Raw genomic sequence first — 19201 nt, forward strand, 5'->3', positions numbered from 1 at the left:
GCTTCTTTCCACTATATCACAGATGCAATCTGTTCCTGTGTTTACCTAAATAATCTATCTACTAGCCTACTCCATCATGCAGGTGTCGCTCGCACAGTATAAACAAATTAATATATGTTTTGGGCTTTACATCTCATTCAACCTTAATATGCAAAACGTACAGCCTTTATTTTGTTTTGTTAATGTTAATTATGTCATCATGAATGATGGCACAAGGAGATTACTTGCCTGCAATACATGTGTGTCACTAACTTTCTACAACTTTCCCCGCTTTATCCATTGCAGACAGACAGTCATGCTTTCTTGTATAATATCCACGACCCATACGAGTTCGGGGTCCCTGTGTTTTATTTTCCACAATTGGGTCCGGCTTGGTTCAGATTCTATTACCTCGGAGCGAACACCCGAGCGAACCAGACCTGTATAGGCTAATCAGCACTGATTAGGAGGAGACGCAGCTGTGTTGATTTGTGCTTTGTCGTATGACGGTGTTGATCTGTATAGAAAATAGCAGACATACAAGCTCACAACGCGGTGCCTTGCAACGTGGTGTGAGCTTGTACGTCTGATATGTTCAATGCGCGACAACATCATTTTCCCAATCGGCCACGGTGGCTGGTGATTCGTTATAATTAACGGCCAATTAAACATTGTATCGGTCAATGGCCGGTAAATACCGGCTAAAGGAAACCCTTGCCTCACCTCTCATGTTAACTAGTCCGAAGACTTGTCTGTTAACCACTTAAACCCCAGCATCCGTATTGTGGGGAAAGCTTTCGCTGTAAATAGCCGATCAACAAGCTCACAACGCTCACGAGCGTGTTGATTGGCTATTTTCAGCTAAAGCTTTCCCCACAATAACAGAAAACAGCAAATACACTAGTATAGAGCCCTGAGGGACTGCGGTCAACCATATAGGGTTGACAGGAGTGCACCTCACCCCCTAGCACTTCACTCTCCTTGCATCCCTTCTTGTCACATTTATTTTCGATTGATGCTAGCTGCTATGCAGATATAGCCGACTGTATGTTGGTCACCTACTGTATGTTTTTATGAACCACACATGCTAGGAATGCGATGCGGATAGCATACTGTTTAGACAAATGCTAGGTTCATTGTTTACCTGGTACCTAGTTTGTACTCTCTGCACTACTTGTGTGAATATTGACCTCGTTCATGCTTACCCTGCTTATTCCGATCCAGCACTGGATTAGGGTGTCTTCTAAATGCCTCAAGTGTAAGTTGAACATACTATACACAGTACATACTGACACATGGTAGAGACGGCAAACCTCAACAAACTGACATAGCAACTAGGGATTTGCTGACCAAAATAATGTCTGATTATTCTGTACGTATAACAAGCAAACACACAAAAAAGGAAAACAAAACTCTAAAACAAATAATTTTCAAAGAGTAAATAGGTGAAATAGGTGAGATACTCCTTTTGAATGGGCTCAGTTGATGGGCTCATTTCAAAATGTAACCATTCAAATCATAGCCTCTCATAGCAGCATTGTATTGGCCTACCATCAATAATAAAACAAAACAAACAAAAACAAACTATACAAATCTTTTGCATTTTAGTAGTCCTCAGCTATACCCCCCCCCCAAAAAAAAAGGTTGTCAACTTGTCAATGAATCGCTGGATAATATCAAATACCATTGCAAGCATAAGTTAATGCTGCATAAGCACAAGTTAATGCTGCATATATAACCTATAAATATAAAATAACATACTATCTTAATTAGAAAATACCAAAACACTGGTTTAGCCCTAGACATGACTGACATTTCCCACCTCATGTCCTGTGGGAGTCCAGACTGCTCCAGTCCGTACAGAATAACTGCTAGCTTGCATAACGTCTTTAGACAAGGACTTAAGTCTAAGATGCACAGGTCTGACGTCATGCCTTCGTCCTCATCTTCGTCTTCAGGACCGTCAACGGGTCTGTATCCTCCAAAGTGTATTATACTGTCTCCCACCATGCAACAGCACATCCTAGACATGCAACCCGGACCTTTCCCCTTGGGCTCAACTTTCTTCCAGGAGAAGGTCTGTGGATTGAATTTCCAAAGATCACTGAAGTTCTGGTCCAAGTTATCACCACCGATTATGTACAGTTCTCCATTGTAGGCAAAGGCTGAATGACCCTCGCGTCCTTCTGGAAGAAGCTGCGCAGAGGGCGCGCTCGACCAGCAGTTGGTCTCTGTGTCAAACACTCTGACGTTATTGTAGTGGTCCTCATCTCCAAGGCCCCCGAATACAAACATCTTTGTCTCGATGAAGGTGGCTGAGTGACATTCTGAAACAGACGGCGTAGTGCCTCTGGTGTTGATTAAGGACCAGACCATTGTGGCGGTGTCCAACTTGTAGAGGTCATTTTTGATATCTTTAGTCATCCAGTTGAATCCTCCAAAGACATACATGACCTTCCCAGAGACACAGGCCGAGTGGTACAACCTCACCCCTGGAACGGAACCGGAAACCTTTGGCTTGAACCACGCGTGGGTGTCGACAACAAACGCGTAAAGCATGTCGCAGTGCCCCCCTGTCTCGGTAACCCCTCCACATATGTAGATGATATTGTCAATCAGCACAGCTGTGTGGCCCATGTTCATGGTGGGAACCTCAAAGGGACATTCTCCTCTTTTGGTTGTCACCGGGGGCAACTTCGACCAGTGCAAAGACACGGTGTTGAAGACGTGCACGTCGAGCTGGTCCCTGTAGTTAATGTAAGTCCCCGTTAATCCCCCGAAGGAGTACACCTTGTGTCCCACCGCCACGGCGGCGTGGAAGGCTCTGATTGGTCCTCCGTCTATATGCACTGTCCAGTGCAACATCTAACGAGAAGACCGCAGTGGGACGAGATATGATTCATTCAATCGTAGTTCTGTAAAGAGAATAGCGTTTCTATTGCAACGCGCCACCACTTATAATCGGTCCCGCGGCACAAATGCCAAGGGAAGCTTGGCCAACCCGACAAATTTGGTGATTCTCAAACCTGTGCGGCCGGAGACCACTGGTGGGCCACGTGGGTATTAGCAAGTGGGCCCCCAACATAATTCGCAAAGGTTTTGCACACGTTTTTGACAGGCCCACCCATCTGCCGGTTTAACACATTCATTGCCAGGCATTAATTAATGAATTCATCCGCCACTGCCAGCGGTTTTACCTTATTTTTAGTCTTTTTGACAATCCACATGTAAACAAACGACGCAGATAGATGCGTTTTTTATAAATCTGATAACACTGTAGTGGACGGGGTGAAAATTTCCAGGTGGATCCCTCTTTCAAAGTCAAGGCATCATTCATAGGTTGGCGAAGAGTGCCCTCTAGAGTAATTACTAAAAACACCATGATGAGGTAATATTACATCTTTGGCAGTGAAGCGTTGGATTTGAGATGACGTAATATTAAGTCCTTGGCAGTCAATGTGTTGGTAAAATGGGTTAAGTGGTCAGATGGGTTAGATGAGTTTTGAGCTTGTAGAGGAAATAAAGTACAGAACCAAGGTCAAGTTTACTAAGTATTGAGCGTTTAAGTGGTTAAAATTCTGAAATACACATGATCATGAATCCACAAAATTAATAGAAAAGATAAAAAAAAAAAAAAACTAAAACAATGAATTTACACAACACTGATGAGAGTGCTGTCAAACAAGTCTATGAAGCTAGTTATGAAATCTATGAAAACTTTTAATCTGCAACACAATTTTATACCACTAGATTCTCAGGCCAGTACGTGGCCTTAAAACCTAGTCATTATGTTGCGCTGATAAGAGCAATTGTCACCGTCTAAGAGCACCAGCCAAGTTTTGGCCTCTAGCATGCTGGGAACTGTAGTTATGGCTGTTTAAAGCCCAGCTAATAGGAACACAGAGAGGGCGGGGCTTAAGCAATTGCAGCCTGTCCCTATTGGCCGTCTAAGAGCACCCACCAAGTTTGTGGTGTTAAGCATGCTGGAAAATAGAGTTATGGCTGTTTAAAGCCCAGCCAATAGGAACACAGAGGGGCTGTGCTTTAAGATCCAGTGCAATGATATATTCGGTCATTTTATTTTGAAGTTTTAGTCTGAAACGTCGTCTCAGCCTGGTCTCAACCAATCAGAAGGTACCATCCCTTCAGGCTACAGTATGGGACGTTGGAATCTCAATCACTGCAGCCGTGTGCAACAGGGCTAGTGTTTGTTTACAAGTGAGAGAGAGACGGCCAGTTAAGCACGTTTGCTACTACATGGCTTATTTTTAACCTATAATGTTTTCAGATACATATTTTAGTTTGCAGATTAAGTTTAAAATGAGTAATACACCGTCTGGATGAAGGAGATTGAATGAGATTCAAAACGGAGTAGCTCTGTAATTAAAATCAGCTGTGATTGAATAACGTGCAGCTATGGGAATCAAACAAGTGGATGTAATCAAGATTCGTTTATATTCATGAAAGTTGATCTATGTCATCACGCAGCACATTTTCGTAATTAAGTAATTGTAATTAAGGGAACTTTTGATATAAAATGTTTTATTTTATTTTTGTTATTTTTTTGGCATCTACTGTATTGTTAGGTATGCCAATATGATGACCAAGGATATGCTCTAAAGGTGTGAAAAACATATTTTTAATTTCACTACATCTTGCATGCTACCATTTTAGGTTATCACCCTTTCACCTTATAGGTGGAAACATTTTCACCTAAAAGGTAACCTCGGTCCCAGCCTCACTCATCTGCGAAAAGAAGAGCCTGGTCACGACCTAAAGCAGCGAGTGTCTAGGAAGTCCTGAGTGGACAGGATTTCCGTTTACCCCGGAAACTATATTTTTTGACCAATCACAACACTCGTTTCATTCACGGAGAATGTTAACAGATTTGTAAAGCATCAACGTCATTTCCTTGGGCGGTACTTCCGCCAAATTCAACCATTTCCGGTTGTCAACTTCCTAGAAAACCAACATCCCAGGTCTTACCCAGGGTGCCTAAAAGGTGATTATGATACTATAGGTGCTCATTGTCCGGTGATTTTGGTTAGTAAAAACAGAGAGATGTGTTGGGGTGAGCGGTGAGTCACTTATCACCACGGCTCAATGACGTCATGTTGTAGTTTTCAAACCACCACGGTGAGAGGGTGATCACCAACAATAGTTGCATGCCTTTAGAGCACCTACCAAGTTAGGGGCGTTTAGCATGCTGGGAACTGGAGTTATGGCTGTTTAAATCCCAGCCAATAGGAACCCCTGACCAGTGTTGATGACAAGTTCGGTGCGGATCGGAGCAACGCTGCGCCACGCAGGTCTGCATGTTGCGTTTGTGACGTTCACGCACCGTCGACCATCGGTTGACCCTCTAGGCAATTTTAATATACTGTATCCTTGGCCGAAAAAAACTTTGGAACAATCCAAAGCCTCCACGTTCCAATTGGCAGTCCAGCCACTCTCTGCTGTTTGCACCAGACTTTAAATCAACTCCGTTACTTAAACTGTGTGTGGAACATATTTAGCCAGTAGCATTTGTATTTGCTTTGTGAAATAGTGTCCGTGTCAAAAACTTTTTTCTTTCTTTTTTTAAACAGAGCTCATTAAAAAGCGGAGAAAGGTTTCTCAGGTGCCGGAAATAATTAAAGGTAGATGTGTGGCCCTGCGGTCGGCAGAACAAAGCCATCGCTTTGTCGTTTTGTCTGCGAGACAACGCAAATCACAGCCGGCCTGACGCTTTTAATACCTTCATCAGAGGGAGAAATGACCTCGCTGCCATAAACGCTAAAACACCATTACCATCTATGACCATTCGTCAGATTTTATGGCTTTTCCCCCTTAATTAATGGGCTCCATTTGAAAAATATGATGGGGTGGTTTAGCGGAATGGCATTGTTTTTGAATTACGTTATGCGAAACGCCTTTGAAATACGGGGGGGGGGGGGGCGCATACATTTGTCACGGGGGGGCTCTGTGGGATTTGACCGTGAGTAACCCTTGCGCTGTTAGTGCCTTGCTCACTGGGAATCTAACCCGCAACCATGGCAGGGATAGTACATTAACCACATGAGCCCTCGCGTCCCTATTCTGCGGCATTCACTGAAAATAGCCGATCTACAAGCTCACAAGGCGCTGATCGGCCATTTTTTCGGGAAAGTTATGTAGTTCCCTTGGGAATCCAGTCAACTTGTAAGATACTACATGAAGTGGGGGTCCCTGCTTTGTCTCTCTCAGCTAAAAAACTAAAACAAAATAAACTTTAGGCCCCTGGTATATAGGGTAAAAATCACATGTGAAGGTAGCGGCGCCTTTGATATATTTTGTCATAGATATGTGTTTCTACTAGAGAAACAATATTAAATCTCTGTAAATTTATTTCAAGGCTTCCATCATAGTGATGACATGAATAGTAACATAGTGATGTCATGAATAGTGACCAATCAGAACGTTGGCGAGCCTGACCAATCAGAACGTTGACGGACCTGACCAATCAGAACGTTGGCGAGCCTGACCAATCAGAACGTTGACGGACCTGACCAATCAGAACGTTGACGCAAAAGCCAGGTATAGAGGGCTAATCGGCTAGCGCCGCTAAAAAAAGGAGTGGACCTCGTACAGATCTTTGGGGGACTCCGGTCAATGCAGTGTGCAACAAACAAAACAAAACAACACAACACAGAAGAGAAGCCTGTTTCCCTGCACTAAAATGTTGTGTTTGCTCAGAGGAACAGCATCATATTGCTGTAGAACAGAGCGTGAAGGCGATACCCAAACACTCTGATAATGGATTGGTCAATTGTGAGAGATCCTGGTTGTGCCATTTATCTGTGGGCGGGTACAAGGCTGTGTGTGTGTGTGTGTGTGTGTGTGTGTGTGTGTGTGTGTGTGTGTGTGTGTGTGTGTGTGTGTGTGTGTGTGTGTGTGTGTGTGTGTGTGTGTGTGTGTGTGTGTGTGTGTGTGTGTGTGTGTGTGTGTGTGTGTGTGTGTGTGTGTGTGTTTTTTACTTTTTCTTTTACAGTATGGCTCTGTAGGAGGATACCAGCTCAGTAGCCTTGTGGTTAGACCAGTGGCTCTCCAACTTCTTTAAGTCAAGGACCCCCATCTGAAAAGGTTTTGTGCCAGGGACCCCCAGAAGAGAAGATTACTTTTATTTATGTTATTCAAAAATGTCCAAACTTTTTCCATTTATTTATTAATTTTCTAAAATAGCAGATGTACAAGATTATGCCACGCTGTGAGCTTGTACATAGCCAACGTATAAATGGATGAAGTGGTTAAAATGATTATGATGCTATATTAACTACTTTTGCTGGGGACCCCCTGGAACTCACCCCAAGGTCCCCTTGGGGGTACCCGGACCCCACTTTGAAAACCAATGCACTACACCGATCAGCGTCCAATTTCCTCGGGCAAGGAAGTCAATCCCCGAATATGCGTGAATATTTTCACGCTTGGTAAAATTCATAGTTTCAGATACACTGTTGGCAGATGCACCACACCGCATAGATCAGTCTATTTCCAAATACGGAACTGTGTGGAAATCCATTTTTGGATGTGAAGACGGTGTCAGATTGATGACATCGGACATTCGCGGGCGGGGATTTGCGCTCCGCTGCCCTTATAGATGTGTGTGTCTGTGTGTCCTTGTAGATGTATGTGTGTGTGTGTGTGTGTGTGTGTGTGTGTGTGTGTGTGTGTGTGTGTGTGTGTGTGTGTGTGTGTGTGTGTGTGTGTGTGTGTGTGTGTGTGTGTCCTTGTAGATGTGTGTGTGTGTCCCTGAAGATGTGTGTGTCCGTCCCTGAAGATGTGTGTGTGTGTGTGTCCTTGTAGAAGTGTATGTCCGGAGTTGATCTTACAAACCACTGGAGTGTACGCACGCACACACATGCACAACGTGCATGTTTCCTCTGAATCAGCATCTTCTGAAAACCATCATTATCTCCACCGTCTTCCTTCTCCGTCTATGATTGAACCAGTTGCCCGCTTGCAGATGGTGGATGGATGATGGATGGATGGATGGATGGATGGAAAAAAAGAACTGCCCCCTAAAAAAAGGTGAAACAACTCAATAGGCTCTATGCACAGCAGCCATATTGGAAAGAAATTGGTCTGCCTCCTTACTTCCTTCACAAGTGTTACCAATCATATTAATAAAGGCTCTGTTCCATGTAGCACAGTGGTTCTCAAACATTTCAATTTAAAGGGCCCCCATAACTCTGAGAGTGTACAAATAGAACCAAATGGACCCTTACGGGTCCATTTGGTTCCATTGGTTCCATTTGTACACTCTCAGAGTTACACACCCAAAAGAGGAATTTTGGAACCCCCTCAAGGAATCATGAGTAGGGATGGAGCTCGAAAACCGGGTCCATTATATACCCGGGCATGAATTTATCGAGACCCGGTTTTCGATAAGCTTTAGGCTTGTCGAGCCTGTTATCGAGTGTAGCGGCCCATGACGTCATGTCTAAACTATCAAAACAAGAGGCGATCAAGAAATAAATCTAATCACCCACGCTGGCACAAACATGTTGGTCTAAAAGTGTATTGATAGCTGCAAGTTGTGCCAAACAGCGCTGCCCGTCCCTCAGTCTATCGTTGCCGAAAATGGCAGATCTACAAGCTCACAACGTGGTGCGAACAGACGCAGTGTGAGCTTGGAGATCGGCCATGTTTGGTGCGTGACACCGTCGTACGATGAAGTATACATTGCGCTTTTAAAGTGACAGTACACACATTAACCGTTTCTTCAATATTATTTTCCAAAAGTAAAAAGGTCACTTGCCTTCTGTCTGTTAGAAAAGTACTGTATTTGAAGGCCCTAGTAAAATGTAGTGCAAGTGATATATTTTGGTTAAAACAAAGAAAAAAGAATAGAAAAAATAACTAAGCATTTTTTGTTTATAAAAAGTTGAAGAGACATGGAGATTTTATAGTAATTATTACAGTACTATTCATAATATAAAGCCATTTGACACTTATTGCACATTATATGAATGGTTGTTTTAATGATAGGCAAAAATATTTTTTACTTTTGTCATCTTCATTTAATTTTAGATAGTGGTCAGCCACAAACTCACTGTTACAGCTGGCCAATAAAAAAAGATACCGGTTCTGTTCAGAATTTTTCGCCTCACGTCTTTTTTCTTAATAATAGAAAAAGATCGATAGTGGGCTCGATAAAAGCTCGGTTCGATAAGCAGCCTCGATAAGGTGCTCATTATCAATAAAAATTAACGAGCTCCATCCCTAATCATGAGGGTACCTGGACCTCACTGATTTTTTTCGCTGTTTATTTTTGAACATTGAAGTGAATGGAGCAGCAACTTTTTGGATAGCGTTATCTCCTGGTTCCTTTGTGATAAATGAAATAAATATATATATATATATATATATATATTTTTTTTTATTTTATTATTATTATAGTTTTTCTCGAAAAACGAGAAATCTTGTCAATGGTAGGCAAAGAGTGAATTAGCATAATTGGTAACACATGTGAAGGAAGTAAGAAGTGGCCCAGTTTCTTTCCAATATGGCTGCTGTGCATAGAGCCTTTTCAATCAGGGAATCATGTGCCGTTGGTAGTCATGGCTGCCAGTTCCCACCTGATGTTGTGTGGGAGTCCTTCCTGCTCCAGACCATACTGAATAACTGCTAGCTTGCATAACGTCTTCATACTGGGACTAAAGTCTAAGATGTACAGGTCACCCAATGAGTATTGCGTAAGGAGGATGATACAGTCTCCCATAATGCAACAGAACCTGCTAGAACGCCTTGAACACGACAGGCCTTTCCCCTTGGGCTGAACCTGCTTCCAGGAGAAGGTCTCTGGATTGAATCTCCACAGATCGTTGAAGTTCAGATCAAAGTTGTAGCCACCGTTTATGTACAGCTCTCCATTGTAGGTGAAGGCTGAATGAGCCCAGCGTGCTTTTGGAAGAAGCTGTGCAGAAGGCGTGCTCAGCCATAGGTTGGCCTCTGTGTCAAACACTCTGATTTTGCTGTTGTTGTTTTGCCCCTGGTCTTCTAGGCCCCCAAATACAAACATCTTTGTCCCGATGATGGTGGCAGAGTGATATGATGAACCAGGCGGTGCAGTGCCTCTGGTGTTAATGAAAGACCAGATCATTGTGGTCGTGTCCAACTTGTAGATTTCATTCGTATTTCCAGTCCTTCCAATCCATCCTCCGTAGATATACATGATCTTCCCCAAGACACAGGCTGAGTATCCCACCCTCCACTCTGGAACGGTTCCGGAAATATTGAGCTTGAACCACATGTGGGTGTCGACATCAAATGTATAAATAACAAGACACACAGCCCAGATGTAGATGGTACCTTCTATCAGTACAGCTGTACGCCATCCAGTGCATGCACTGGATGGCGTTACCCCAGGTGTCACTGGGGGTAACGCCATCCAGCACAAGGACACTGTGTTTAAGATGTACACTTGAATGTCATCATTGTCCTTATTCAGTATGTCCCTTCCAAAGCAGTATACCTTGTGGCCCACTGCTATCGCAACATAGGCGGCTGTCCGAGGTACCTCTTTCACACGCACTGTTGTCCACTGTATCATTTTACACACCGCTTAGAAACTGAACTCCAGGTAAAGTTTTTCAAAGATGCTAATCCGAGGTTAGGTTGCGTAAATGATATTTTGAATATGTGACGGTTGATTTCAAAGGATAGTTACGTGGCAGTTATGACGACGTTGTGATGTCATCATGTACAGTGCACTCGCCATAGCCTAGAAGCAACGGTTCTCACTCCGGGCTATGGTGTCCGGGGCCCCCCAGGGATCTTTGAGGGGGTCCTAAGCTAAATGGTTGTTAGTTGGGAACTAAATACAGATTAGATTAGATACATTAGACACACGGATAAAGAAAAACAAGGAAGTTCAGAGTATTGAGCCACATTCCAATATGCAAATATCGGGAGTCTTCAAACATGGCAGTCTTAGAGTGAAATTGGTGACCTGACAAAATATGTGACCATCTTGTGGTGTTCACATAGCATAAATACCTGTTTATTAACTAAGTTGAACCTAGTGGTGTTTAGGCCATGACCCCAGTGTGGGTATATGTAATTTTTATGCCAATGCATATTGGCATCAACATATACTGTACATACAGCACACATAATGCAGATTGTTCCATTTCTCTCTCTCAGACACGCACGCACGCACACGCTCGCTCGCACACACACACACACACACACACACACACACACACACACACACACACACACACACACGCACACGCACACGCACACGCACACGCACACGCACACGCACACACACACACACACGCACACTTATGAAGAGCTTGTCACGAGATAACATTTGAGTGTGTTTGGATGAAAAGCAGTAGCCCCATTGATCCCAGGATGATGAGCGCACATGGACCAGCAACCCCTCTCTCCGTCTGGAGAAGGTTCATATCGCTTCATGAATGTCACAGGGATGTCATTACCGTCTGTCACTCATGTGGCTGTTGTCGTGTGTGTGTGTGTGTGTGTGTGTGTGTGTGAGATCATTGGTTGATGTATAGAGACAGACAGATGGATACATAAATGGATTCAGAGATGGACATTATCATCACGCAACATCACCCCTAGTGGCTGAAGGCATTCATGGCCTTACTTAATCTCTAGTTGTGTTTATAGCTGCATGTGCAGTGGTTGAAAGTAACTTAGTATTTACCCAAGTAGTGTTTAAAATATTGAGGTGCCTCAGCCCGCAGCACGGCCATAACATTTGCCCAAGCCTTGACGACCTTGCATGCTTATGGAAAATAAAAAAAGTGAGCCCACTGAAATCAATCAATAATGACTATGAGACAATGAAGAAAGATGTTGTGGACAAGGTATATACTCGGGTAAATACTGAAGTAAATAGTTGAGTATTCATCAGAAGACGAGTGATAAATGCAACAGCACTGATACTCCCTCACCACGTGCAGGGTGGTGAGTTCAAATCTCACAGTGGACAAACTGATTATTATTATTTGTATTACTATTATGTAAAATGTTCAGTGGTGGAATAAATACTCAAATGTTCACTTAAGTAAAAGTATCAATACTGCAATGTAGACATACTCTGTTACAAGTAAAAGTCCGGAATTCTAAATTTACTTGAGTAAAAGTACAAAAGTATTGGCATCCAAATGTACTTAAAGTACCAAAAGTAAAAGTACTCATTATGCAGAATGTCCCATTTCAATAGCAGATCTACAAGCTCACAACGCGTCGCATCGCGGCACGTTGTGAGCTTGTAGATCGTCTATTTTCCAATATCCAAACTAACTGAAAGCCATTATTAGTGGTGGACATTAGTGGTGCATGTACTTGAGTACTGTTACTGTACTCAAGCTCATGACTTTAACTCAGCTAGATTTGACTTGACGCAGGAATTTCATAGCCCTTTTGCTCTTAAATAAATCATATTCCCTAAGGCCACCCCCCCCGTGTGCCAGCTGAAATCACCATTTTCTCCTTCGCTTCGTTTCTGTCAATATGATTTTTAGACACAAGTGTCTTGTTGAGATTCTGAATTCTGAAATATTGAAAAGCTGCGTGTATTTATTTCGCTGATGGCTATACTGTGCATTTAAAATGAAATATTTTTAACCCTTAAATTCAATTAATAAAAAAACAAACAAACACAAAATAAACAATGTTTTATATGATGGCCTTGCTGCCCTTTCATTTGGCCTTTTGTGCCCTTAAAACATTTACTCCACCAAATACAGAGGTCAAGTGCCCCTACAACAATGAAATTCCAGGCTTGCTTGGGACCCAAACTAAGCCCTATTTCAAATCCTTTATTAACATTTCCTAGAGCAGTGGTTTTCAACCATTGCAGGCCGTGACCCCCCACAATCTTCAAGGTCTTAAAAGTCCTTAAATTGTCACATTATAAATGTACAGATACCCTGTATATACTTATGGGTTATGTTGGTCATCTAGGGACCCCCCCAAAAAAAGAAAAAATCACTTGGGGACAACCCTAGGGGGCCAATGAGGGGTCGCCAATGGCTTCCCATACTCTGAACCAAGAACCCCGGTTGAACAGTGAAGCTGCCGTCATCTGGTGGTCAAATCTGGGATTGCAAGACCTCCGCATTTAAAATGCTACTGCTCGTGCTTCTATGGTCTGAAACCCTAGTGTGCCTGCTCGGTGCTCAAAACAGACACAGATGCACTTGTTTTCTTTGTATTGGTACATTTGGTAGCCAAGCTGTAAATTACATTTCATGTCAGTCTTGTTATTAATGCATTTATTTATCCATTCACTTGTTAAAGTGATATTCATTCATGAATCAATGAATGTATTTATTTATTCATTCATTCATGTGTTAAAGTGATATTCATCCATGAATCAATGAATTGATGTATTCATTCATGTGTTAAAGTGATATTCATCAATGAATCAATGCATTTATTTATTCATTCAGTCATGTGTTAAAGTGATGTTCATCCATGAATCACATTCATTATCATTCAGACCTTTACAGCAGCAATTACGTTACTTACAATGTGTGTGTGTGTGTGTGTGTGTGTGTGTGTGTGTGTGTGTGTGTGTGTGTGTGTGTGTGTGTGTGTGTGTGTGTGTGTGTGTGTGTGTGTGTGTGTGTGTGTGTGTGTGTGTGGGTATGTGCGCGCTTGTGCAATGCGTGTGTGTGTGTGTGTGTGTGTGTGTTGTGCAGAAACATGAACCCAGGTGATTTTAACAGGCAGGTTTACATTTCCTCTTCGTCCTCCAAAAACACATGAATATTTAACTCCATGTGCTCTGCCCTGCCCTGCACGCTCTCTCTCTCTCTCTCTCTCTCTCTCACACACACACACACACACACACACACACACACACACACACACACACACACACACACACACACACACGTACACGTACACGTGTGCAGCCTCTTATAACTCTGCTATCTTTCCTGCAATCAAAGTCATTTGTCACATGAACGCAGGACCAACATGTCCCCATGTGTCCCCTAATGTATCTTCAGGACATCTGTGTGTGTGTGTGTGTGTGTGTGTGTGTGTGTGTGTGTGTGTGTGTGTGTGTGTGTGTGTGTGTGTGTGTGTGTGTGTGTGTGTGTGTGTGTGTGTGTGTGTGTGTGTGTGTGTGTGTGTGTGTGTGTGTGTGTGTGCGTGCGTGTGCGTGCGGAGTCACTGCACTTTGGCTTTTGAAAATGACTACGCTATTGTTAACCCCTTACACCCTAGCATCCTTGTGTGTGTGTGTGTGTGTGTGTGTGTGTGTGTGTGTGTGTGTGTGTGTGTGTGTGTGTGTGTGTGTGTGTGTGTGTGTGGGGTACATTTAGTGTACCCCATACGAATACAGTCAACTGATTCTAGGGCCCATTAGAAAAGTTTTGTTTCCCAGTCCCGACAAATACCTGCAAAGTATTCAAATGTCCTGGTTTTCAACATTCACTTCCAGCTTGTCTTCAACACAGCCGGACCGAAAATAGTGAATGTAAAAAAAAAGAAAGGCATTTGTTGGAAAAATGAAAAGCTTACATAGCTAACACAATGATACAGACATGTGGGAACAATGCTCCTTTTGTCACAGTTGACTGTCACCAGTATATTGTTGATGCCTGGAAAAGACATTGTTTTTTTTTTTTCATTAAATGTTTTCATATTTCACATGTTCTGGCCTGAAAAAGCATCTGTCAGAAAACTACAAGTGGAGATACAGTCCAATTGAAATGTAAATATTGAACCAATGGAAAGTATTGGCATGAGCTTAGTTCCTGAAAAGTGACAGTTTTGGACACACAAGGTTTCCACTCGACGGTGACATTATGCAAACTCTTCATCCTGTGTGTGTGTGTGTGTGTGTGTGTGTGTGTGTGTGTGTGTGTGTGTGTATGTGTGTGTGTGTGTGTTTGTGTGTGTGTGTGTGTGTGAGAGAGAGAGAGCTGGTTGTCGTGGCAACGCGCCATTGTGAGGAGAGGTCGTTATGACTTTGATCGGCTCGTCAAAGGCCAGATAATTAATCAGCAGGTGGGAGTGCGTGCGTGCGTGTGCGCGCGAGGCAGGAGGCCCCGACCGCGCTTTAATCTCCTAGATTACAGATGCTGTGTAGATTAAAACCGCTACCGGAGTGCAGGTTTACACTGTGTGTGTGTGTGTGTGTGTGTGTGTGTGTGTGTGTGTGTGTGTGTGTGTGTGTGTGTGTGTGTGTGTGTGTGTGTGTGTGTGTGTGTGTGTGTGTGTTTTACTACACTGTGAGGGCCAACTATCCCAACAGTATTGTAGAATTTGAGAAATTGTAATTTTCTAGGTTCTCACAGGAGATCTTTTTCCTTTTTTTATGGTTAAAGGTAGTACTTTGGTTAAAATAAGTGTATATTCTGATAGTACTCATTGCTATACAGTGTTTGTTCAGTAAAAGGAGTCTCCCATGTCTCTCCAGCTATTTATTAAACAGAAAATGCAAGACTATCAGAATATAGCACTTTAACCTTTTTAACAAAAATAAGAATTACAAAAAAATATTCTGTTTAGGATTAGACCTTTAGAGGTTATGTTTTTGGGTTGGAATTATACCTGATTTATCCTCAGTTGCGCGTGGGTGTTGCACACTGAACATATAATATAGCAGATCTACAAGCTCACAACACGTTGCACTTGCAATACATTGTAAGCTGTGTAGTTCTGCTGTTTTCGGCTCTAAGGCTAACGGCTAAAAATGTCCCCAAACGTTTTTAAAATGCCATTCACAACCTAGCCGTCCTAAAATGCTGATGTCCTCAGAAGCATGGTAATGTGTGTGTGTGTGTGTGTGTGTGTGTGTGTGTGTGAGAATGGCTGGAACATGATATGTTTTAACTGTCCGAACTATGATGCAATATTTTATGAGAACAACATTAGAGGAGACGGCTTTCTCCTTCAGGAGACAAACAGATACCCTTACTAGAAGCAGACATGGGAGTTGTAGTCAGGTGTTGTGTTGTAGTTCAGGATGGAAGCAGAGATGGGAGTTGTAGTCCCAGGTGTAGTGTTGTAGTTCTGGATGGAAGCATAGATGGGAGTTGTAGTTCCATGTGTTGTGTTGTATCAGGATGTAAGCTGGGTCCATTTGGGAGATGAAGCAGGGACCCCCACTACATATTATATACATTTATGTTGCATAATCTTTTTCATAGATTTTCATAGATTTCATAGACGGCACTCAGTGTAAATTAGTGTTTTGTTTGTTTGTTCACACATTATCTTTTCTATTATGTTGGATTTGTGCTGGATTGATGTGGATTTTTCATGATTTAAAAAAGCAGATCTACAAGCTCATAGTGCGGCACTCGTTGCCGCGCTATGAGCTTGTATAGCTGCTATTTTTGAATAGTTAAAGAAAATCTAAAGATAACACACAGATGCGTTCCCGGTCTTAATGGGTTAACAGAGGTGATGGTTAGAAGAGCACTTCACCCATTGTCAACCATTTCTTCATATAATTGGTCCTCACTAATACTCATCATAAGATGGCTTCATTTCTGTCTACTCACTCTGTCTCAGGAGGGCTGTGGACTGTTTAATTATGTGAAGATAAGGTTTAAAATGGGTGAAGGGCTCCTTTAAGTGGCAGTGCAGCGTTTGGAGACAGGGCTCTGATGGCTGCCAAGTGACAACTGTTCTTCACAAGTGTTTTTAATTAATCTAATTGCAGTGAGAGTGTTGTTGAGTCTTCTGGATGAGGCCAGTGTCTTTAGAGGCTCACTAGTGAGTCTGCCCAGTAATTAAACACACAACAATGTCAGCTAACCACTTACTAACACACACACACACACACACACACACACACACACACACACACACACACACACACACACACACACACACACACACACACACACACACACACACACACACACACACACACACGCACACCGTCAGTATTTGTTTGTATGTTTGTATGCAGGCAATCTCTGAACCCGTTCAGTAAAAAAATTAAGACCAAAACCTATTTTTTTGTGTAGAAACAGGAACTACTGTAGGTTTGGCTCCTCCCCTTTCTTAGTCCATTTCCTCCTGTGTGCTTCTGTGTTTATTCGAACTAACAACAACACTACATGTTTAGGGCACTGGTGCTGACAGAACATCTGTCTTGAGAGATTAGTATACATGTAGACTATTAGCCTAATATGTATGTTTATTACACGGCTTGGTTGAATGCTCGATTCTGATTGGTCAGTCATCGGTCATTATTTCTGGATAATGACCGATGAGCTCAATAACGGACCGCTGTCTAATCAGAGACTCAGAACACCTGCTCATATCAACCTGCGCTGCTTGATTTTATGCTTTATCCAACATGACAGCCATGTAAACAAACAAACAATGTCATTTACAACTAAACGTTGCTCTCAAGAATGTTTTTGAAAACATTTGAAGTGAGAAATAGACGATGCAATGACCGAAAAGTCATTCTATTTGATCCACTACACTTCCTTGTTTATCGTGGCGCAACAACGGGGGAATACCAAAACGCTCGCCCCAAAACATAGTCGCCCCGGGGCAAATCCGGCGGTATTACAGGCAAATCGGCAGTAAATAGAATGGGGGGCGAGTGTGTTTTGGGGCGAGTTTTTTTCCATTTCGTCATTTGTTTTTGCGAGGCGAACTTGTCCGCCCAGCCCAATACTTATGGAATACTTTCATTGCCGTAAGCAAGGAAATACTTCGTTTTGTTGTTACTTTTGGTTAAATGTATTTATGTATTTATTAAGTAGCCATGTAATAAGCGGGATAATGCATGGGGAGGTAGTCATTATTGAAATTTAAAGCCCTTCAGGGCGATTAACCACCTCGGCTTCGCCTCGGTGGTTAATCGCCCTGTCGGGCTTTAAATTTCAATAATGACTACCTCCCCATGCATTATCCCTTGCATAGCACATTACATTTTTGGATTACTATATTTGTGAGGACAAACATTTTAGGATGGCAATTTTATGAATTCCACTTACTATATTTGGGCAATTTTATCCTGAAGGCCCTAAAGCCAAACATTGCAGATCTACAAGCTCACAATGCGTAGCGATGCATTGTGAACTTGTAGATCAGCTATTTTTGGTGTAAGACACCGGCAGGCAAATAAGTATAGCCTACATCAGGCATAACTGCAGCCCTATCCCCTAAACCTAACCTCTAATGTCTAATCCTAATCCTAACCTGCATCTTTTCATAGACAGACAGACAGACAGACAGACAGACAGACAGACAGACAGACAGACAGACAGACAGACAGACAGACACCTTTATAAATGGTGCATTTATATAAATGGAAAATGGTGCATTTGTATAGCACTTTTATCCAAAGCGCTTTGCATAGATTGTGCATTACATTCACCCATTCACACACACATTCATACAGCGATGGCGGAGGAAACCATGCAAGGCACCAACCTGCTCATCGGGAGCAATTAGGGGTTCAGCGTCTTGCTCAAGGACACTTCGACACTAACTCTGGGGGAGCCCGGGATCGAACTGGGAACGTCATGGTTTCCCATCCGGCCGCTCTACCGGCCACTCAGCAAAGCAGTAAAAGTTACAGATACAGGGCTAAGTAGTGCAATTCCTAATTGTAAACCCAACTCCCCAAATCGAGGACCAGGAAAATGACCTCACTATGGCTATTTCTGAAATTCTACACTTAAGGGGACATTTGGCTCTCAGAAGTATAGTAATATAAGTACACACACACACACACACACAGAAGTATAGTAATATAAGTACACACACACACACACACACACACACACACACACACACACACACACACACACACACACACACACACACACACACACACAGAGAGAGACACACAGACAGAGAGAGGTGTCCCAGAGAAACCAGGCCCGTGGCTGTTTTTATTCCGGGGGTTGTTTACTTGTAAAATGACTCAGGTGTGCTTGGAAAGCGAGCCTCCGCCCACCTCCCTATTTAAACCACAAGAAGAAGAAAAATGGCCAACAATGCACATGAAACCTGTCCCTTCCTGTGTGGCGTGGACGCTTGCTCGCGGCGTTCTCTTTTTCCGTAGTGGCCTCTTCTCTTTGGTTTCGCCGGTGGATCATCTTATCCTCTTCATTTGCCTTGCAGAGTGAGAGAGAGGCACCGGCTCAGGTAACCCGAGCCTCCTCTCTCTTTCTCTCTCTCTCTGTCACACACAGGTGGGGCTTAATCCAGGTGTAGACAGACGGACAGACAG

Source organism: Gymnoscopelus microlampas (genome assembly GCF_963454915.1).
Source record: "Gymnoscopelus microlampas genome assembly, chromosome: 5".
Lineage (NCBI taxonomy): Eukaryota > Metazoa > Chordata > Actinopteri > Myctophiformes > Myctophidae > Gymnoscopelus > Gymnoscopelus microlampas.